General features: G+C 36.0%; 1 protein-coding gene across 36 annotated transcripts in view; it reads left to right on the forward strand.

Annotated features, from left to right (window-relative positions):
* Positions 1-20739, forward strand: part of LOC110598540 (uncharacterized) — a 287890-nt gene that overhangs the window by 119397 nt on the left and 147754 nt on the right. For all 36 annotated transcript variants that reach the window (XR_013438651.1, XR_013438630.1, XR_013438632.1 and 33 more), the window contains one exon: positions 1-20719. This exon is cut by the window's left edge and continues 35007 nt beyond it. The gene's annotated coding sequence lies outside the window, so the exon portion shown is untranslated. The remainder of the gene's footprint in view (positions 20720-20739) is intronic.

A 20739-nucleotide genomic window follows, 5' to 3' on the forward strand; every position in this document is an offset into this window, starting at 1 on the left:
ACATTTAGAAAATATGAATATTATCATGGCTAATTATTGATGAGTGATTCCTATAGAGGATATGATCCTCATGAAAAGAACTTTATTTATTTTTTAGAAATTGTGTTTCATTATGTTGCCTAGGCTGATCTCTTGGCTGAAGCAATCCTTGAGTACCCGGTACTACAGAGGCATACCACTCTGTCCAACTAAGAATTTAATATCATACCAAAGCTTTGCTTTTTTAAAAAATTGAAAACTCTGGGGCTGGAGTTGTGGCTCAGTGGTAGAGCGCTTGCCTGGCATGTGTGAGACCCTGGGTTCGATCCTCAGCACCACTTATAAATAAATAAAATAAAAAATCCATTGAAGCTAAAAAATACTTCTAAAATTTGATAAATCTTTTAATTCATTGGTATTATCTTTACAATTTGATATTGTCTGAATTCACATATTATTGGCTTCATTAGAATAGAAATTGTACTTGTGGACTTCAGATAATCAACCTGCCAAAAAAACTTATTTTATTCATCTGTTTCCTTACATATGAACAACTTATTTTATTTAACCTGATTTTAATGGTTCATTCTCATAATTTTCAGAAAAATTATCTCAGCTCCTTTCCCATGTTGTAATAAATCTGGCTGGCAGGATATATACCATTATATGTATTAAGTCTACCTTTGGTAATTAAGAAGTTCCAAATACACCTTTATTCTAGTGAAAACTTACTTCTAAGGAATTTATATTTGTTATTTCAGCGAATATGAATATCAGTATAGGTTCTTTTTTTCATCAGTTATTTCAAAGAAGATGCACATCTTTTATCTGAACGTGCTTTGACTGAAAGTTGAAAAAAATGTATGAGTGATTGGTGTAATTTCTATGGTGCAATATTTGTTTGGGTCTAAATGTGAAAGTTCACAAATTCATCCTTATTATATTATTTTAGATTTGCATAGGGTTATAAAGTTTGTAGGCCATTGATGGACTGTGAATATTTCAACTTCCTAACAATTGCACCCAGAGGACTGAGATCCAGATAATTTGTCAGTAGATTTAAAATTTAATAAAATTAGAAGCTTCTTGCTTTATAATTCACTTTTTAGGAATAGCATCCATGAGATACTGTTCTCTTCTTTGACTACCATCCTACTCCCGTTCTCTTAGATAAAGACTACTGAAGAAAAGAACTCTCTGGCTTCCTATACCAGGGATATATAAATACTACCCAAACCAACTTCACTGAATCTTTCTAAAACACCAGTGCGCTTTGGCTTAAGGTTTTAAGGATTTCAAACTTGGTTACAATTTTTGAAACCAAATAAATGTATGTAAGGGAAATATTATAGCTTGTCTCATGAAGAGATTTGATGGCATAAGAGTGCTCATAAGTGTTAAAATGACATCCATGCTTGGGATGGGATAAGGAAGTGTTCCATGCTATACAAAACAGTTATGGAAGCAGAAATAATTCAGAGAAGAGCTCAAGTAATCATTGAGAATTTAGATAAGAGACTGTGTCATAGAAAGAAAATAGTTTGATGAGTGGTTGCCCTAGTAAGTTGGATGAAATAGAATAAAAATGGAGTCAGGCTGTTAAGTAGCAAAATCTATTTATATTCTCAATATGAAGAATATTGACCCTACTTTATTGGAATGCCAGCAGCTCAAATCCCTGCTGGAAGTTATACAGGACGGCTGGTGGGACCTAAAATGGTAAGAGTCCAATGCCCTTTTCCCTAAATGATATTAAATATGTTAGGAATTATTTTCCGATGCTCTGGGGGAGATAACACAAAAATTTCCTAGGATGCTCTGCAGTGTTTTCAGTCTATGGCCCTACATGTGGGAGTACATGTTGGCTGTTGCATGGAATGTTGTCTCCAGTTGTCTTTGATTAATAGAAACAGCAAAACAGGAACCAAATTAGAAACCCACATCAGGGAGTGCCAAGGTGTCAGGATCCAATTATCCAACTCCTCTAACAAATCGGGGTACTCCTTTTGCCTTGGAAACCCAACATGAGGGACTGCTAACAATAACAATATCCCTCAAAACTCTTCTGCAAAAAGTGAACTGGGAGGAGATAAATACTGTACTCAGAATTTGGATGATTCCCCCACTGATTTCTATCACAGTTCTCTGAAGCAATTTCCTAAATTTACAGATATAAACCTATGGACAAATAAGAATAGATCCTTGGTTCTTTCCATTTTTAGGGCACTTTAGTTGCTAGGAATTCAATTATAAATAAGAGAAAAAGCAGGTACGTGGCAAGGATGTATAGTTTCTCACGTATTGTTGGGAGTGGCCCAACTTTGGGAATAGAAGGAGAAATGTAAGCCAAAAATAAATTGAAGACTGCAGTGTTAGCTTCCAATCATATAATTTATTCCCAAAGGGAACAAATGCCAATAATCACTATGGTAAATAGTAATGACATTAGAAAAAGAAATCCTCCAAATATTGAAGGATGAAATCTAACCCAGAAACCTCCTCAAGGGGAGCCTTCCCATGCCGTAAAGTTAGACAAAAAATTATTGGCAAACAGTGCAAACTAATGGGCAAAATTGACATAATCAGGAAATCTCAGAGCTTGGAATGGAATAAATTTATGTGTCTGTTTCTTTTTTCTTGTCTTAATCTTTTCCCTACCTTTTCCTGTGAATACTAGATCCAGGCACTCTGCAGTTTCTACTGATCTTTCTTGTTTTACCCTATCTCAGAAAGACATCCAAAATGTGGATATTTCTGGACTATCTTCTACTTATTTTCTTTCCTCTGAGGTTCCTATGAATAAGCCCTCCCTTACAAGAATGTGCCTATCTCCTAATGTGCTTGATAATATGCTAGGAAGGGACATGCTGTGTTTTCTAAGGACTGTGATATTCTGTACTCAGGATAGAGTAGTTTGGGAGCAACTAGCATTCAAAGCATATGAGTGGGTAAATATGTGCTTATTTAAATAAAGGGTACCGTGGTACAGTAGCAGTCTCATCACATGCTAGAAAGTTATTCCTAAATTATAGGAAATAAGCCTATCATTTTGCAGCCTAGAAACAGATGATAGTGGTTTAATAAAAGAGACCAATAACTTACAACAACAACAAAAATCCTTGGACATATATAGAAAATATTTTTAATTCAAAAACAATGTATGGAACCAGTTATTAAAGAACTAGAGAAACAAGGCATCATAAATATGGGATATTCACTTCATAACACACCCATATTACCTGTGAGAAAAGGGGAACAATTTGACAAAAAAGTCAGTCTGTTCATAGATTTGTACAAAATCCTAGAGAAATAATCAAGTTGTGATATGTCCAACACCTGTAGCACCTAACCTTGCTATTATCTTAATGTCTGTGCCTGAATCAGCCAAGTATTTTTCTGTGATGAACTCATGTTCAGCTTTCTGTTATGTACCATTAATTGAGGAACCAATATTTACCTTGAGTTTACCTACAGAGGTGAAAGTTTTTGATGTTTGTGGCAGTGGATCTCCAAGGAATTCAAGAATTCACCTACTATATTCTCTTAGCATTTACAATAAAAGAACAACAGTGATTTCTTCTCACCTTCAGTTTACATGCTAACGAATGGTGACAGTTGCTAATATCTTGCATGTTAGTAAGGAGACACATTAACTATGCTAAATTTCTTAATCTTCTGGGACATAAAGTCTCCCTAGATAATGTTGCAAAATTATCAAACTAAAGAAAAATATTTGGGATATGTATTACCGGCAGATGGATGATGGCTGCGTCCTAAAGTCAACCTAATACAGAAATGAAAAAAAGAAACAACTGGTTTTGAGAACTGTAAATCTCTGCCTTTTATTAAAAGAGATGAAGCCCTCTCACCAGGGCCTTACAATTGCTAGGCCAGTACTCTACCACTGAGTCATACCCCTAACCGCCAGACTAGATAGATAGATAGATAGATAGATAGATAGTTGATGGACCTTTATTTTATTTATTTATTTATTTATTTATTTATTTATATATGGTGCTGAGAATTGAACCCAGTGCCTCACACATATGAGGCAAGCATTCTAGCACTGAGCCACAACCCCAACCCCCACCAGAACTTTTTTGTAGTCAAAATAAGTTGAAAAATTTTTTCACACACTTAAAATAGCTGTTATTTCCCCATCTGTAGCAGGAGTTTATAACTGAGATAATCTGTTCTGCCTTTGAGTCAGGGTAATGGTGTGCTTACTCCAAAATTAGGCCTCAATTATTGGATTTTGTTGCTCTGGGGAAGCCACTCTTCTTACTAAAAAGGCCTAGGCCTCGGCTGTGTTACTTGTTTACAGATACCTCGTGTTACTTTTATTTCATGTTCATAAAATGCAATCCTTATCAGGGTTCTATGAGACTAGTAAAAGTCTGTCTAATCCTAATTCTATTCTAGGTGGGTGTAAACTTTTCTCATCTACCCTGACAAAATATGTTGAACATGTCTATTTGAGTAATAATTGAAGAAAATACTGGATCTTGGTTTGATCTCTCTAAACTTCCTATTTTCCAATGTGGATTGAATATTTCACTGATGTATATATCCTGTGAGAACTACAGGGAATACAAAAGAATTATATGCAGTAGTCAACCCTCATGAAGCATTCAAGCCTTCTGTTTTCTCAAACATAAAGTCCAAATGGCAGAACTTATAACCATGATACCAGCTGTTAATATCCATCTAAAAGTAGGGACCCAAAATGATAGTAGTTATGTGTCTACTATGTGACCAGCCAATTGTGAAAGAATAAAGGCTTTTCTAACATCAGTAGAGACTAAAGTATTACATGGGAAATTAATTACTTGTTTATGAGCCATTCAAACTTCTCTGACAGATTTATATGATTTACTGTAGAGTTTACACTGGAAAACAAGAAGAAATGTCTTAAAAAAAATGTTGCATACCAACCTGTGAAAGGGCTACTGAGGTTTGGACTGGGGAAATTGAACACCTATTACTTCTATCCAGTAATTTCCTATTCATATCTTCAGAACTAACCAACTCTCTAAAAATTAGGAAGCAAAGAGAACTAAAAAGTTCATCATAGCAGGCTGGGGCTGGGACTCAGTGGTAGAACACTTGCCTGGCATGTGTGAGGCATTAGATTCGATTCTTAGCACCACATATTAATAAATAAAATAAAGATCCGTTGACAACTAAACAATATTTTTTTTAAAAAAAAGCTCACCATAGGAAAATGAGAATTTTATGGAGGGACTTTTCCTTTACTCCAGTTGCCATATTATTGAGTGACTTTTTCATGCCTACCAATAAACTAACAAAATGAATATACTGAAAACTTTGAATCTTGCAGTACTGTAATAGGAATATTAATTAAGGAAAAATAAAAATATGAATTTGCCAGAAAATTTCTTTGCAGGATGTATGTAAAATAAGTAAAGAGACCCTTCTGAGGCCAACATGTGGATCTGACACAAAAACATTTTAGAGCTTCAATTTTTAGGAGGTATTAAATATTTTTGAGTAATGTTGTTTACTGAGGTCTAGGTGGGCTAAAGCAAATGCACAAAAGTTGGGGCTGGGGATGTGGCTCAAGCGGTAGCGTGCTTGCCTGGCATGTGTGAGGCCCGAGTTTCATCCTCAGCACCACATACAAAGAAAGATGTTGTGTCCGCTGAAAACTAAAAAATAAATATTAAAAAAAATTCTCCAAATGCACAAAAGTTATCAAACCCTTCAAAATCATAGTTCTACTTTTGGAATTTATAAACATCTAGAATTAAATAGAGAAAGTCATTTTGTAGCTATGGTAATTTAAGAGCTTTGTAATATGATATCAATATCAATAATTTGCCTACCTCTTATCACCATACCCATCTCCTGGGAAAATGGAATGAATAAACCATACTCTAAAGAATTTTTTGGCTAGGGCTGGGGTTGTGGCTCAGTGGTAGAACACTTGCCTTGCACTATGTGAGGCACTGGGTCCGATTTTCAGCACCACATAAAAATAAATAAAATAAAGGTATTGTGTCCATCTACAACTAAAAATAATTTTTTAGAAAAAAACAATTTGGGGCTAAATTATCTCAAGCCACTGGTACAGAGTACCAAAACTTTGTCATTTGCTTTATTAAAAGTAAGGTTAATTCCCTTTAGCAAGCACAGCATTTGAATTTGGAAGCTTTATGAATCTTGGGTTTAAGTCCATCTCATTATCTGATAGAATGGAAAATACTCATGGTCAGATATAATACTTAAGGAATTTGTGGATTTCCCTATGCTTACTTTGCCATTATGTGGCCAGGTTCTGGAAAACTCCACCTGAGAAGGTATTTTTATTTATTAATATTGTACATGAGACCCAGTTTCTATCAAAGTGTTTCAGTAGCAGACTGATTGTCATCACATGGGCCAAAACCTGCCAGGTATGGTTGATAACTCAATACTATAAGGTTAAAGGAGAAACCCAAATAGATCTGTTTCACATGTGATACCAATAACAAAATATACCACTAATTGAGAAGGTTATTTTTTTAATTTTAATATTTATTGTTTAGTTTTCGGTGTTTTTGTATGTGGTGCTGAGGATCGAACCCGGGTCGCACGCATGCCAGGAGAGCACGCTACCGCTTGAGCCACATCCTCAGCCCCCTTGAGAGGGTTATATACTTCTATTTAGGACCTTAACATTAAATTCTCCAGCTAATAACTTACAATGACATACAAGCTGAAGAAAAAAGCTCCTCTAATAAGAAGATAACAGGAGAAACATGATGTCTTGCTTTCGTCTTTCGTCTTTATCGTGTGTGTGTGTGTGTGTGTGTGTGTGTGTGTGTGTGTGTGTGTGTGTGTGTGTTGCTTGGGATCAAACCCAGGGCCTTGCACATGCTAAACAAATGCTCTATCACTGAACTACCTTATTATCTTGCTATTATTTTTAAAGGAGATTGTGGGCTCACTAGGTCCAGGCAAGCCCACGGAACAGCTGGGGAAGGTGTGGCAACAGAGTTGAAAAGAAACCTCTGGAGACCAGTTTCAGAGAACTCGATTCACTTTATTATTGCACAGGCAAGCTTTTATGAATGGCCTGATACTGGGGAAATTAGCTGAAGGCAGTATTAATCCAATGCACTAGCAACACCCTTATGAGTGGCAACCAATGGGTTAATAGGTCAGCAGCAAAAAAGCAGAAGGAAAAGGAATGTGCTGTGCACCTGAGGGTGGCCAGGTTACCATGGTGATGGGGCTGGTTGTGATTATTGTTCCAACCACAAATATCCAGATTCAGTGTGTTGAATCCTGAGAGCCCCTCACATAGGCAACAAAGGCTGCTTTCCAGCTTATGGGTCCAACATTGATATTTATCTTAAAAGACATTTTATTGGTACATTATCATTACACATAATAGTGGGATTCATTGTAACATCTTCATACATGCACATGCACATAACATATTTTGACCAATTATGATAATTATTTCATATCAGTTGAGCATGCACCTTATTATTTTTCCTCCTTTTAAAAATTGGTATATCAATCTCAAGGAATTTGTATTGATTACAAATTGTCTTAAATATGAGGCGAGGACTCAAGAAACCTTTCTTTGTCATAACCCTTCAGTCAGAAGATTTAAATTTAGAAAAATGGAAAAGTTGAAATCTTCCCACCAATAGATTAATCTTACACAAAGCTATCTTAAACAACACCATATTTTGTAAAATTCAACATATTGACAGAAGACATTTTTAACCAACCAAGCTGAATATCAGTATATTTACATTGAAAAGTCTTGAAACAATATCAGAAAACTCCAGCTACTCTCCATCTTACGTAGCCACTGGGGTTCAATTTGACAAAACTGAAATGAGAAGAAAATACCTCACACCAAATGATGAAAGTTGGTTTCTTCAAAAACACCAAGTTGGGTTTGGTGGCACACTCCTGTAGTCCCAGCAGATAGAAGTCTGAGGCAGGAGGATCATGAGTTCAAAGCCACATTAGCAACTTAGTGGGGAACTGAGCAATTCAGTGAGACTCTGTCTCTAGATAAAATATTTAAAAAGGGGTTGGGATATTCTCAATGGTTTTAAGTGTCCTTGGGTTCAATCCCCATTACCCCCCAAGAAAAGCCCCAAATATCATCCCATAAAAACTAAAATTTCTTTTAGAATTTGGTGTATTTTGTACCCATACTTAAGTCTTACAGGATAATTAAACAATCTGTTTCATTTAATATTCCCACAGCTAATTAAGTAAATTCAATTCTATCTGAATTTACCATTGTGAATTAATTCATCATTTTTACCATACTTTCCATTATGAGTAAAGCCTACCATTATAGACTTTATCATCATGAGACATTTTACACAGGGACTAGACACATAGTATGGTTAAACTAAAAGATATTATTAGGGCTGGGGTTGTGGCTCAGTGGTAGAGTGGTTGCCTAGTATGTTGAGAGGCCTTGGGTTCAACCCTCATCACCACATAAAATAAATAAATATAATAAATGTATTGTGTCAAACTACAACTAAAAATAAATACTTTTTTAAAAGAGATTTTTAGGGCTGGAGAGGTGGCTCAAGTGGTAGCCCGCTCGCCTGGCATGCGGTGCGGCCCGGGTTCGATCCTCAGCACCACATACAAAGATGTTATGTCCGCCGAAAACTAAAAATAAATAAATAAATATTTGGAAAATTCCCTCTCTCTCTCTCTCTCCCTCTCTCTTTAAAAAAAGATTATTAAATACCACATTAGGAGGAATAGAAACTGGGGCTGCAATTGCAAACTCTTATGATATAAAAATCCTGAAAACTGAGTGTCTTTGGAAAATTACAGAAACTTGTTGTTTAGATGTGAATAGGATAGAATCAAAACCAAATACAAAATATAATGGTAGAAAAAAATTAGTCTGGGGGAATTCAGATTGAGGAAGAATTTAGAATTGGACATCTTGGAATGAAATTTTGTTGCAAAAACTATAAAACATTTTCATAAACTTCCATCTGTGTAAGTTAACAAAAACTAGTTATTTAATAACTACAGTATATGTTTACTAGTACTGAACTACAAGTATATATTTACTAGTACTGAACTACTACTGAAATACTGAGGGAAATAATTAGGTATTGGGCATATTAATATCCATGAAGAGATTAAATGGGGGAATTAAAAATTTGATCATACGATAGATAAAAGAGCTTAAATATGATACTACAGACTGCAATTTCTGAAATCCAAACTAATAAAATTAATTTCACTGAAATATGTAAGTTTTTTCTATACATATGTGAAAGACAACTTAGAAGAGTGTCCTTCAAGGAGATAAAATTGTTTGCAATTCATGTTATTAACAAATGCAAAAAATAACCAGATGAATGGATTTGTCCCTAAGATTTGGACTGAATCCGTTTTCACATTAAAATTAAACTTCTGAAGTTTAACAGTTCTATGTGTGTCTTCAACAAATACTCCATAATGAAGCTTCAAGAATTGATAATGGGATTAGTGGGCAATATGTGTCATACAGAAAACATTACTTGGTAAAATGGACTATTTCTATCAGTTCTGGATTTACCTGCATTAATAATATTCTATGTAATTCATGATCTTCATAAGAAATACATTGTTTCTTCATAAGAAATAGATGCAATAAATATTCAAATTTTATCTTAGACTATCAAGCACCACATCTTGATTTTTGCATTACATATAAACTGGGAAAAAAACAAATACGATTTGAAAAATAAGTCTCAAATTGTAAAACACTTAGAAAAATAAGCTACCAAACTAACCAGCAATTTGGAAAGCTGCGTATGATGGAGAATTCTTCTGCAGAGTTAATCAAGAAGCTGCTTTGGGGCTGGGGTTGTGGCTCAGTGGTAGAGCGCTTGCCTAGCATGTGTGAGGCACTGGGTTCAATTCTCAGCACCACATAAAAATAAAGGGCCACCAACAACTAATAAAATATCTTTTTAAAAAAGAAGCTGCTTTCATATGCATCAGTAGTAAACATTTTCAAAGATTAGTCACCTAAAGTTTATATTTTTTTGAAGTTTAAAATTTATTCCATCATAATGTTAATCAATAATTTATTATGTATGGTGCTTTGAAAATGTAGAATACATAGAAAGCTAAGTTCATGAGGAGGAATCCAAACTGTAATGCAAATTTTACCAAAAAATCAAATACTATAAATGGAATTAAAGGGGAAAAGGATTGTGGTGCAATGGAGTTTATTTTAATCTTAATGAAATGTTGAGGCTGTGACTAGTTACATGTTCTAATTCTACTTACAAAAACAAACATAGGAGGGACTGAAAAAGAACTATGAAGAACAAAATATAAGAGTAAGCCAAGGGGGCTGGGGTTGTGGCTCAGAGGTAAAGCACTCACCTAACGAGGTACTGGGTTCAATTCTCAGCACCACATAAAAAAAATAAATAACTAAAATAAAGGTATTGTATCCAACTACAAATAATTTTTTAAAGAGTAAACCAGAAAGAATTATCAAAGAACAAAACAGTAGAACTGATAAAGAATTAAGAACAGCAGAGTATCAGAATAAACTTAATATTACTGTAGACAACAGTTGAATGTCTGCTGAATGTTTCCTTAAATTGGGTAAAGTATTATAACTGTATTTTTAATTAAATAAATAGTGTTAAAATTTATTTACATCTTGGTAGTCATTTATTAGTTACCAGCAAGTATTCAGGGTAATTGCTTTGTTCAACAACAAAATCAGTTAGTTCATGAGTTGGCATGTTGTTTTACTCTTGATTATTTTCCTCCCAACACTAAAAATGATGCCAGTTGTACCTCATCTGGATTTTTAAAAAATATAGATGGTAACATCATCTGGTTAATGGAAATCTTTGATTTACATATAAAAGATAGTAACATGTTTGGGGAGAGAGTATGCCTAGTACTGTATGTAGTCTTTTGGAAAATAAGAACATATACTAGTTTACAAATTATGTAATACCATGTGAGCAAATGCATGCATGTTATGTGGAAACTATTGTGGAAGAAATAATTAGGCGTCATGAACTTGGTCACTTGAAGTTATCCCAGAGTCCTGTACTGAATCTGTTTAAACTCCAGTTCACTTAAGCACCAGGGTTTAAAAATGTTATCACTGTCAAGAGTCTTCAGTACCAATAGGAGCAATAGGTGTATGCATAGGGAGTGCAGTGACTTCAGTCAATGGTTAGACCATATCTTGTCCTGGAAAATATAATAACATATGAGAGTTCTTAAATGAAGAGTGACAAGCCTTAGCTTTTTCTGGGATATTTAACTTGGGTTTGAGAAATGAAAGTTGGGTTTTTTTTTTTTTTTGAGATTTTGTTTCTCCCTCTTCTAACTCTCTGCTTGTAAAAGAAAAACTTTCTGATTTTTTCAGCCTGATTAAGGCATTTCTCTTAATACACCTATATTGTTAGAGTTAATAGCATGGATTTTTTCTCCCCATGTGTTTCAGAATGTGCAGCTGGAAATAAAAAATCTTAATATGACTGAGAGTTCAGTGTGCCTTTGATGACTGAGAAAAGTCCAGGTGGAACATCTGCCAAGAAATGACTGGCTTCTAAGATTATTGCATTCATTATTTGAGAAAATGTTTGTGAGTGATCAAATTATTCTTCTCAATGAGTGACTGACCTCATTGATGATAACATCATAAACAAAAAACTTGCCCTTTTACATGAACTTTTTTTGCTTGAAGTTGGAAATTTTATGATTCATTTGAACCATCTCTTCTAGCAGATATTGACTTAGATCTATGCATACAAGTAGATAATTTATCTGTGTTATACATTTTCAGGTTACTAATATGTGGATATTTATGGATAATTGAGGAAATACAATTGAATTGAATAGAGCCAGACTCAATTTTGACGTTAGGGTATATATGTTTTTTAGGGGCGGGGAGGATTGGTTCATTCTTTTTTAATTTTTTATTGTTCTTTTTAGTTATACATGAAAGTAGAATGGGTTTTGACATATCATACATATATGGAGTATAACTTCCCACTTTTTTGGTTGTACATGATGCGGAGTTAAACTGGTTGTGTATTCATATATGAACATAGGAATATTGTGTCAAATTTATTCTATTATTTTTCCTATTTCCAAACCCCTTCTCTTCCCCTGACTTCCCCTGTCCAATCTTGTGAACCTCCCTCCACTCCTAGCTCCCCCACCTGACTACCTATTGTGAGTCAGCATCCATCCACATATTAGAGAGAATATTTGACTTTTAATTTTTTTGAGATTGACTTATTTCACTTAACATAATAGTCTCCAGCTCCATCCATTTACTGGCAAATGCCATAATTTCATTCTTTATGGCTGGGTAATATTTCATTTTGTATATTACTACATTTTCTTTATCCATTCATCTGTTGAATGGCACCTAGGTTGGTTCCATAGCTTAGGTATTGTGAATTGATATGTCTATATCACCATAGTATGCTGATTTTAATTAAGTCTTTGGGGTATATACTGTAGGATGGGATACACTGGGTTGAATGATGGTTCCATTCCATGTTTTCTGAGGAATTGACATACTGCTTTCCAGAGTGGTTGCACCAATTTGCAGTCCCAACAACAATGTATGAGTATGTAAGGTATATATGTTGCCTTTGATACACGAAACTGAATAAAATTATGGGTAATCTGATGTTTTATTTCTAGAAAAAATAGTTTCAAGTGCAATGAATAGATTCATTACAGGTAGTGTATAATTACATATGATGCCAGTTCTACTGATGTAGATGACTTGAAAATTTAGGTAAAGGGTATTGATGAGTATGTTCCATTTTTGTGGAATATGTCATGAAAGTTCTCTAAACAAAAAACCCTGTATTTTTCATTATTGTTTCTGGTCTTGCACTTGACAATATTTTCACTATAATGAAAATTCAAGATTCATTAATATGCTTGGCAATTAATCTTGAACTTGAATAATTTGAGAAGCAAACTAATTAACTGAATGTCAGCTCATAAGTCCCGTGATTCCATTATTTGACATATAATACAGAAAGTATATGCTATGAGTGATGTCAATTGCCTTGGCAATTCTTAGGTTCACCAAATCACAACATGCATTTAAGTTTTTCTTCTAAACTAAAAAATGTGATTGACACAAATATGTGTACATATTTATGGGGCATAGTAGGGAGGAAGAAATCATTCTAGTGTTAAATATAAATTCATTTTCTTTTCTTTTTTTAAGCGAGAGAGAATTTTTTAATATTTATTTTTCAGGTTTTGGTGGACACAACATGTTTATTTTATTTTTTAATGTGGTGCTGAGGATCGAACCCAGCGCCCAGTGCATGCCAGGTGAGCGCGTTACCACTTGAGCCACATCCCTAGCCCTAAGTTCATCTTCTTAATGAGTTATTACCCTACTTGATGACATCTTCATAAGAAAAATGTCACTTTTCCATGAACGTTAATTGAAATAATATTCAGATATTTCTGAGTCATAGTAATTGTCCCAAATATGTGATTTTATTTTATTATAATTATAGAAGTAGATAATTTGATGTATCCCTACTATAATATTTTTATTTTGCTCTAGTTTTATGATGTGTCATCATTGATAATGAGTCACAATATAAAAACAATGGAATATCTGTCATGACTTGGAAATTCTTTTATATGGGTTGCTCAAGAAGCCTGAAAATTATTATAAGTCCAAGTGGTTTGACTGAATTTTAGATCTGGAGATAATCTAACTCTCCATCTCTATATATATCTATTTATCTATACATCCACTTCCTACTTTTGGTGCCAGGTATTAAAACCAGGGCCTTACACATGCTAAGCATCTATTGTTACAAGGAGAATTAAGTCCCAACCACATTATTTTAAAAAAATACCTACTAAATGTTTTATTTTCTTTAAATTGGAGTTATTTCAAAACCAAACTCATTATGGAGTCTTCCCTGTTCTTTTTAATTGAAAGATAATGTTTGTGCATATTTATCAGATACAGTGTAATGTTTTGATTCATGTATTTATTGAGTAGTGATCAACTAAGGGTAATTAGCTTATCTATTACCTTAAACTTTGGTCATTTCTTTATGGTGAGTACAGTCAAATTCTTCTCTTATATTTTGAGATATATAGGCTTTATTATTAATTATATTCACCCTGCTATGCCATAGAACATCAGAATTCATATATGGTTCCAAGAGTGTCATTTTATATAATATTCCATATGAAATGGACCATGAAAATATTCCTTATATATCTTCTTTTTAAAAAATATTTTTTTAGTTATAGTTGGGCACAGTATCTTTATTTTGTTTACTTTTATGTGGTGCTGAGGATTGAACCCAGGACCTTGCACGCGCTAGGTAAGCACTATACTGCTGAGCCACAACCCCAGCCCCTGATATGTCTTCTTGAAGAGACAGTCCAAGAATGAGCAACAAGATGCTCTGTGTCTACATGATACCACATGAAAGTGTCTCCAAAAATCAAGAAACCTATATGGTCTGTCCTTGTGTTTAGTGAATCCTTGTTCCACAGCCTCCATAATGGGTCACATATGCAAGAATGATCATATCTGTTCATTAAGGAAAAGCACATGTGAGCCATAACTTGTATAAGCCATATAAGGAAAGTAATGTTTAGTTTATAAACTTGTCTTACTCCTCTCCACTTTCATTAAAAACAGAGAAGAAAAAGAGCCCTTTGGCTTTGTGGCAAATTATATGACATTAGCATAGAACACACCAGAACCCCAATGCATTTTATCACACAGCTTCATAAAACCTGCCTGGTAAATGTATTCAAGTCAAAATGAATGTGTGGACAGTGCAAGAGTTTAGTTTGGTGATATGCATGTTATATTGTCTTGAAGAGAGAAAATTACATTAAAAAATGTGCTAAATTGAACTATTCTGAGACCCAGGCTTGATAAGAATTGTAAGGTCAGAAATCAGAATTTATTGTGGGGTAGTTTGATATAAGGCTTAAGAAAGTGAAACTCTAGTGTGGAACTTTGTTTCCCAACACTATGTACTTCTAACTGAATGACAAATTCTCATTCCTTAAGATTTATTTCAGTGATTAATAATTCTTATATATTTTAGTATATTAAGGGCTCATTTTGTGGGATCTTTTATTACATTGTGTCTTTCAATAATATGTGCAGCCAAGAGGAAAACACTTGCACTGAAAAGAGGCTAGTGGCTATCTATATAGTCAAATACATTTCAAAAGACCAGTGCAAATTCATCCTTAAGGCAATTATATTTACTCATTCAAGGAACTTTACTATCAATGTGAGGTTGTCTTTAGAAATTAATTAGTGACCTACTTGGTGTGATCCTATGACAGAATCTTCACTTTGTACCTCAATTTGATAGGATTAAAAACCGAGGAAAACTGAGCTTGGGGGTACATGCCCATAATCCTAATTATTCAGGATGCTGAGAAAGGATGATTGCAGGTTCTAATTTAGCCTCAGCCTCAGCCTCAGTCACTTAATGAGACTTTCTCTCAAAAAAAAAAAAAAAAACAGGGAGTCAAGGAGGTATCTCAGTGGCAGAGTACTTGCCTACCATACTCAAAACCCTGGATTAAATTCAATAAGTAACATCACAAAAACAGAGCAACACAGAAATACTCTAAATGGGGATTACTATGTCTACCACTGTTTAGATCTAAAGAATGCCACACTACATGTATGATACTGTGATTCATATCTGACATGCACGTGCACACACACACACACACACACACACACACAAGCACGCACGCATACCCACTAATTCAGGAAAACTTTGGTTTCCTGGTACGTAGTACCATATTTAATACTCATTTTGATCTTCATTACTACTAGAAGAATTTTTCAATTACAGTTTTACAAATTTATAAAGGTGTTATGTGGCTTTTGAAAGACCCTATTAATGAGTATGAAAATAACTGGAAGACTTATTAGTGAAGGTGAAAATCTTAGATTCAGGGGTTTGTTTGCCTGTGACATAATTGAATAGACTAAAGAGCAAAATATTGCATGAATTTCAGATTTGGATACCACATAACTCCATTAATTTTAATATAATGAAAGTGTGTGGTAAGGATGGTATCCATTTTTTTCTGATGTGGCCTTTGAGTAAACCAGGATAAAAAAATTCAGGCTATTTACTACTTTAGGAGTCATTGACTTACTTTACAACTCTCATATGAGAAAAACTTCAATCTTCCTAAAATTTCATTGAAATAATATTGAAACATTGTGAAACAATATTGAGTCACAGACTCATACCTGTGACATAGTGTGGTGTGGCATTATTTGTATGTAAACATTGGTAAACATAGATAACTATGTGGTGTGGCATTATTGTATGTAAACATTGGTAAACATAGATAACACCCATTTGCAGTGTTTTTGTGTTGCTCTGGTTTTGTGTATTTGAAGGTTATTGATGAAAATTCATCAATAAAAGACAATAACATTTTAGCTACAGTTTATAATTTTCTATATATGGATTGTTCAACATGCTTAAACAAATCCAATCCCCAGTGGCCTAATATCTCATTTCAAGATCCTTACTTTTACAGCTTCAGGAATATAATTTTAAGAGAGTTCAAATGTACTGTGTCTTGCTAATTATTATTTACATGGATTCTTTTAAAATATAGACAAGTGATGATCAATGAGATGATCACATCTCAGTGTGACACCTACTGACTGATTATCTAAAGTTAACACATCTATATGTATTATACTTATTGTGTTTGTTGAATCAATGATCCATAGCATAGGTAATGGCTCAGTTTTTGAGCACTGATCATTGCATTTAATTAATAAAAAGTACACATACATCATATACTCAATAACATACAATTCACTCTTAGTCAGGCATGGTGGTGCATACCTATAATACCAGTGATTCATAAAGCTGAGGCAGGAAGATCACAAGTTTGAGGTCAGCCTCAGCAATTTAGTGAGGCCCTAAGCAACATAGTGAGACCTTGTCTTAAACCAAAAATGAAACATTAGAAAAAAACGCTAAGGATGTGGGTCAGTGCCTGCTGGATTCTATTCCCAGCCCCTGTCCCAAATATAATTCACCCTCTTAAAAAATATCCTATTCCTTATTCCTGTCCTCTTAGATAATGACTCTGAGGGAAAAGTACTTTTGCCTTCTGCAATAAAAGGCAGCCAAATGTTCTGAACTGAATGTGCATGAACTCTAGCCCACCTTAACACCAGGAATGCACGAACTATCTCTGCTGCATATTTAGGCAATGTGTAGACGTATACATGAGGAGGGACTGCCATTGCTTCAATCAATGTTGAGAATTTATGCAATCTCAAAGGCAGAAAATCACATAAAAATCATGGCCCATAGAAACATGTTGGCAACTATCCTCAGTGAAAGTTGTTAGATATGAATTTGGGCACCTTTTTTTATTCTAGATTTTATTTGGGGCATGAGAAAACAAAATACCTGAGATAAACTTGTGTGACTAAACCAAAATATATGCTTATAAGTGAAGAACAAATGCTAATCTATTAAGATCTCTGTATTATGTGTCACTTATGCATTGGTTGATATTAGGCTACAACCTCCATAATAGGACGTTTTTAAAGTAAATACCACCCATCAAGGAAAACATTAAACTACTCATACCTCATGAGGGGTAGACATACATTTGACACTAGCACAGAAGCTCAAAGTGGAGAAAACAGCTTTGACCTTATGAAATGAGGAATCAATATGAGATGAATGTTTAAACAAGAATACACTGAAATTCATTACATAAATGGAAACATAGTAGCCAGTGTGGAGGCCCATGCCTATAATCCCAGTGACTTGGAGGGCTGAAGCAGGAGGATCACAAGTTTAATGCCAGTCTCGGCAACTTAGTGAGGCCTTGACTCAAAATTAATTTTTTTAAAAAGGGGCTGGGGGGCTGGGGATATGGCTCAATCGGTACTGTGCTCGCCTGGCATGCGTGGGGTGCTGGGTTCAATTCTCAGCACCACATAAAAATAAAATAAAGATGTTGTGTCCACCGAAAAAAATTTTAAAAAATAGTAAAAAATATTCTCTCTCTCTCTCTCTCTCTCTCTCTCTCTCTCTCTCTCTCTCTCTCTCTCTCTCTCTTAAAAAACATAAGGGGGGGTGCTAGGGATATAGCTCAGTGGCAAAGTACCCTGGGTTCAAACTCAAACTCCAGTACCAAAATAAAAGAAGAAACATGACTTTTGAATAACCAAAGATAAGCATGTCCAGGTCAAAGAGAATGCATGTGGATAAAGGAGGTACCTTGGGCTGAGTAGATGATGTTAACTTATATTGTTTTAAAAAGAGGTAGTGACTCCTTAAAGGAATTATCATTTTTTCCTGAAAGACTGAGCCATTCTTTGTTCACACCTATGCCTTCTCTCTCAATCCAAGTTGTATCTTACACCTGAAGGTGAAACACTCCATATCCCATTTCTTTTCCCAATAAAGATCTGCCCCAAATTCATACTTATATGATACAGATTCCTTTCAATGCACCTTCTCAAAAGTTTATATCTCCTGTATCAGATTATGCTATGACACATGGTATGGCAATGAGGGCATAAGAGTCAAACAACACCAGAAAAGGCTCCAACTGTGCAAAAGTTACATGCTCTGGTATGCTGGTGAAAACCAGCATCCAAATTAGGTCACTTTTTAGATTACCTCATCACCTCCCTCCATTGGGAAAATACATAGAACAAACACAGCTAAAAGAAATCATATTCACTTGTAAAAAATGGTACTCCTATAGGCTGAATTTGTAGCTCAGGGGTATGATGATGGCCTAGCATGCATTATTAGCATATGGGTTTGATCCACAGCACAGAAAAACAAAAACAAGATAGTTCTACATCTTACACACACACAAAAAAAATCAAACCCTAATTTTAAATTTATATGAACTAAAGTGAAAAGTAGGAACATGGTACACATCAACAAATATAACTAATTCTTAATTTTATAGCCAAAAAGTAGTGTAGCAATGAGAAATATACAAACTCTTAGTAAGAAAATAAGACCATAAGAAAAATTATCCTCAATAAGACAAATGCTTAAAACCATAGAATGAGACAGAGAGTCAGGTTCAAGTAATGTGCTGAAAGAAAATAACAAGAGAACTCAAGCATCACTATGTCCCTCTAGGGGCAGCCACACTGGGGGCAACAGACCTGGAAGTCCCACCAGGAATCCCAGGTGGTCCAAACTGGTGGAGATGCTCCTCAATCAGGCACAAAAGTTCCAAGCTCAGGGTACTTGCTACTCTTCCCACAAGAAAGTTCCAGGGCTACCTCTGGCTCAGCTCCTTTGCCCTCCTTTTGCTTTCCAAGGAGACCAGCAGAGGAGGCTGGCCCCTCTTCCTCCACAGGCAAAGTTGAGCAGATGACTGGGATTATGGGTCTGAATCACTACTGCAGGGGAGAGCAAAGGGTGAAGCCAGGAGGCAAAGGTGGAGGCCTCAAGCCAAGGTGAAGACAACCCTGAGATCCTTTGTTCAGGAAGGAAGCCATTTGGGGATCTCCTTGCTCCAGGTCACCTTCCTTTCTTGAGGAGCAACAGTGACAGGATAGATGCTCATCAGAGAAGTTGAAGTAAAGGGCAGAGCTCCCTGGAACCCAGGTCTCCATTATTCCTGGGCCAGAGGAGGGACTAGTTGGCTACAGGGTTCCATTGGCTTCATGGCAATGCTGTGTGCCTATGGGGCATCAGGCCCCCGGGGTTTGGGAGGATGAAGGGCATGAATGGGCTTCCTGCTGATGGGAAGGACTGGGAAACTTCTAGAGTGCCAGGGCATCCAGGAAGCACAGCATGGTAGCAGTCAAGGATGATGAGGGGGCTCAGGGACTGCTGAACATGCAGGGGACCTAGCTTGGACTCCTGTATCCTCTCCATGTCTTCTTTCAAGCCTGCCTTTGTTTAGAGCCTTATCACTGGCATTTCTGGGTGCCAGGGCATTATTCTAAGGGTACCCCAGGAAGGTGTGTGGTCAAAAGTCTCCCAGAAAAAGGGACTGTTGTTCTTTGGAAACCCAAGCTCAACTCCAGACTGAAAGAATGGGGCCCAGGGGAAGGGTTTAGCTTCCTGGTGGGCTTCCATTGACATAGGGTCTGGGCCTGGGGCCAGGGAGCAACACACTGTGGGGCTGTACCAAGGAAGGAAGTGGCTCCAGGTTATGCAGTTCAGTGTTCTTGGGACTGTGGCAGAAGAGGTGTCTTTTTGGACCCATGCACTCAAGGGAAGGATGCGTGATTCTCCCACATGCTGGCCAATGCACAAAGACTCCTGTAAGGGCAGCTTGATGGTAAGTGTGCCTTGGGCCCAGAGCCTAGTCTAGCTATCAGACCCTGCTGGGACTCCTTGATACAGGAGGGGGCAGTGGAATGCTGAATCCATGGGGTCATAGGCATCTCATCCTGCCCCTTGTTCCCAGAGACCCACAAGTGCACTTGCAGGGGGCTTACAGGACTGGTGGTCACAGCTGCAGATAGGGGTCACCTTTGGGGATGGAACACTGGGGTCCATATAGGAAATGACTGTGTGAGCCTGCCCCAAGGCTGGCATCCTTCCCCCTCCTCAGCTGTTTTCCTCTTTCCATCCAGGTCATGCTCCCGACAGAAATAACGCCTTGATCCTCCTGGCAGCAGCCTAGCCCTGACTTTGCCAATCCTCAAGGCCCCTTAGCGCACTGACCTGGCGTATCCATCTTGGTAAGCCAATCCAGGTGCCA

This window comes from Ictidomys tridecemlineatus, chromosome 5, assembly GCF_052094955.1.
Source record: "Ictidomys tridecemlineatus isolate mIctTri1 chromosome 5, mIctTri1.hap1, whole genome shotgun sequence".
Classification (NCBI taxonomy): domain Eukaryota; kingdom Metazoa; phylum Chordata; class Mammalia; order Rodentia; family Sciuridae; genus Ictidomys; species Ictidomys tridecemlineatus.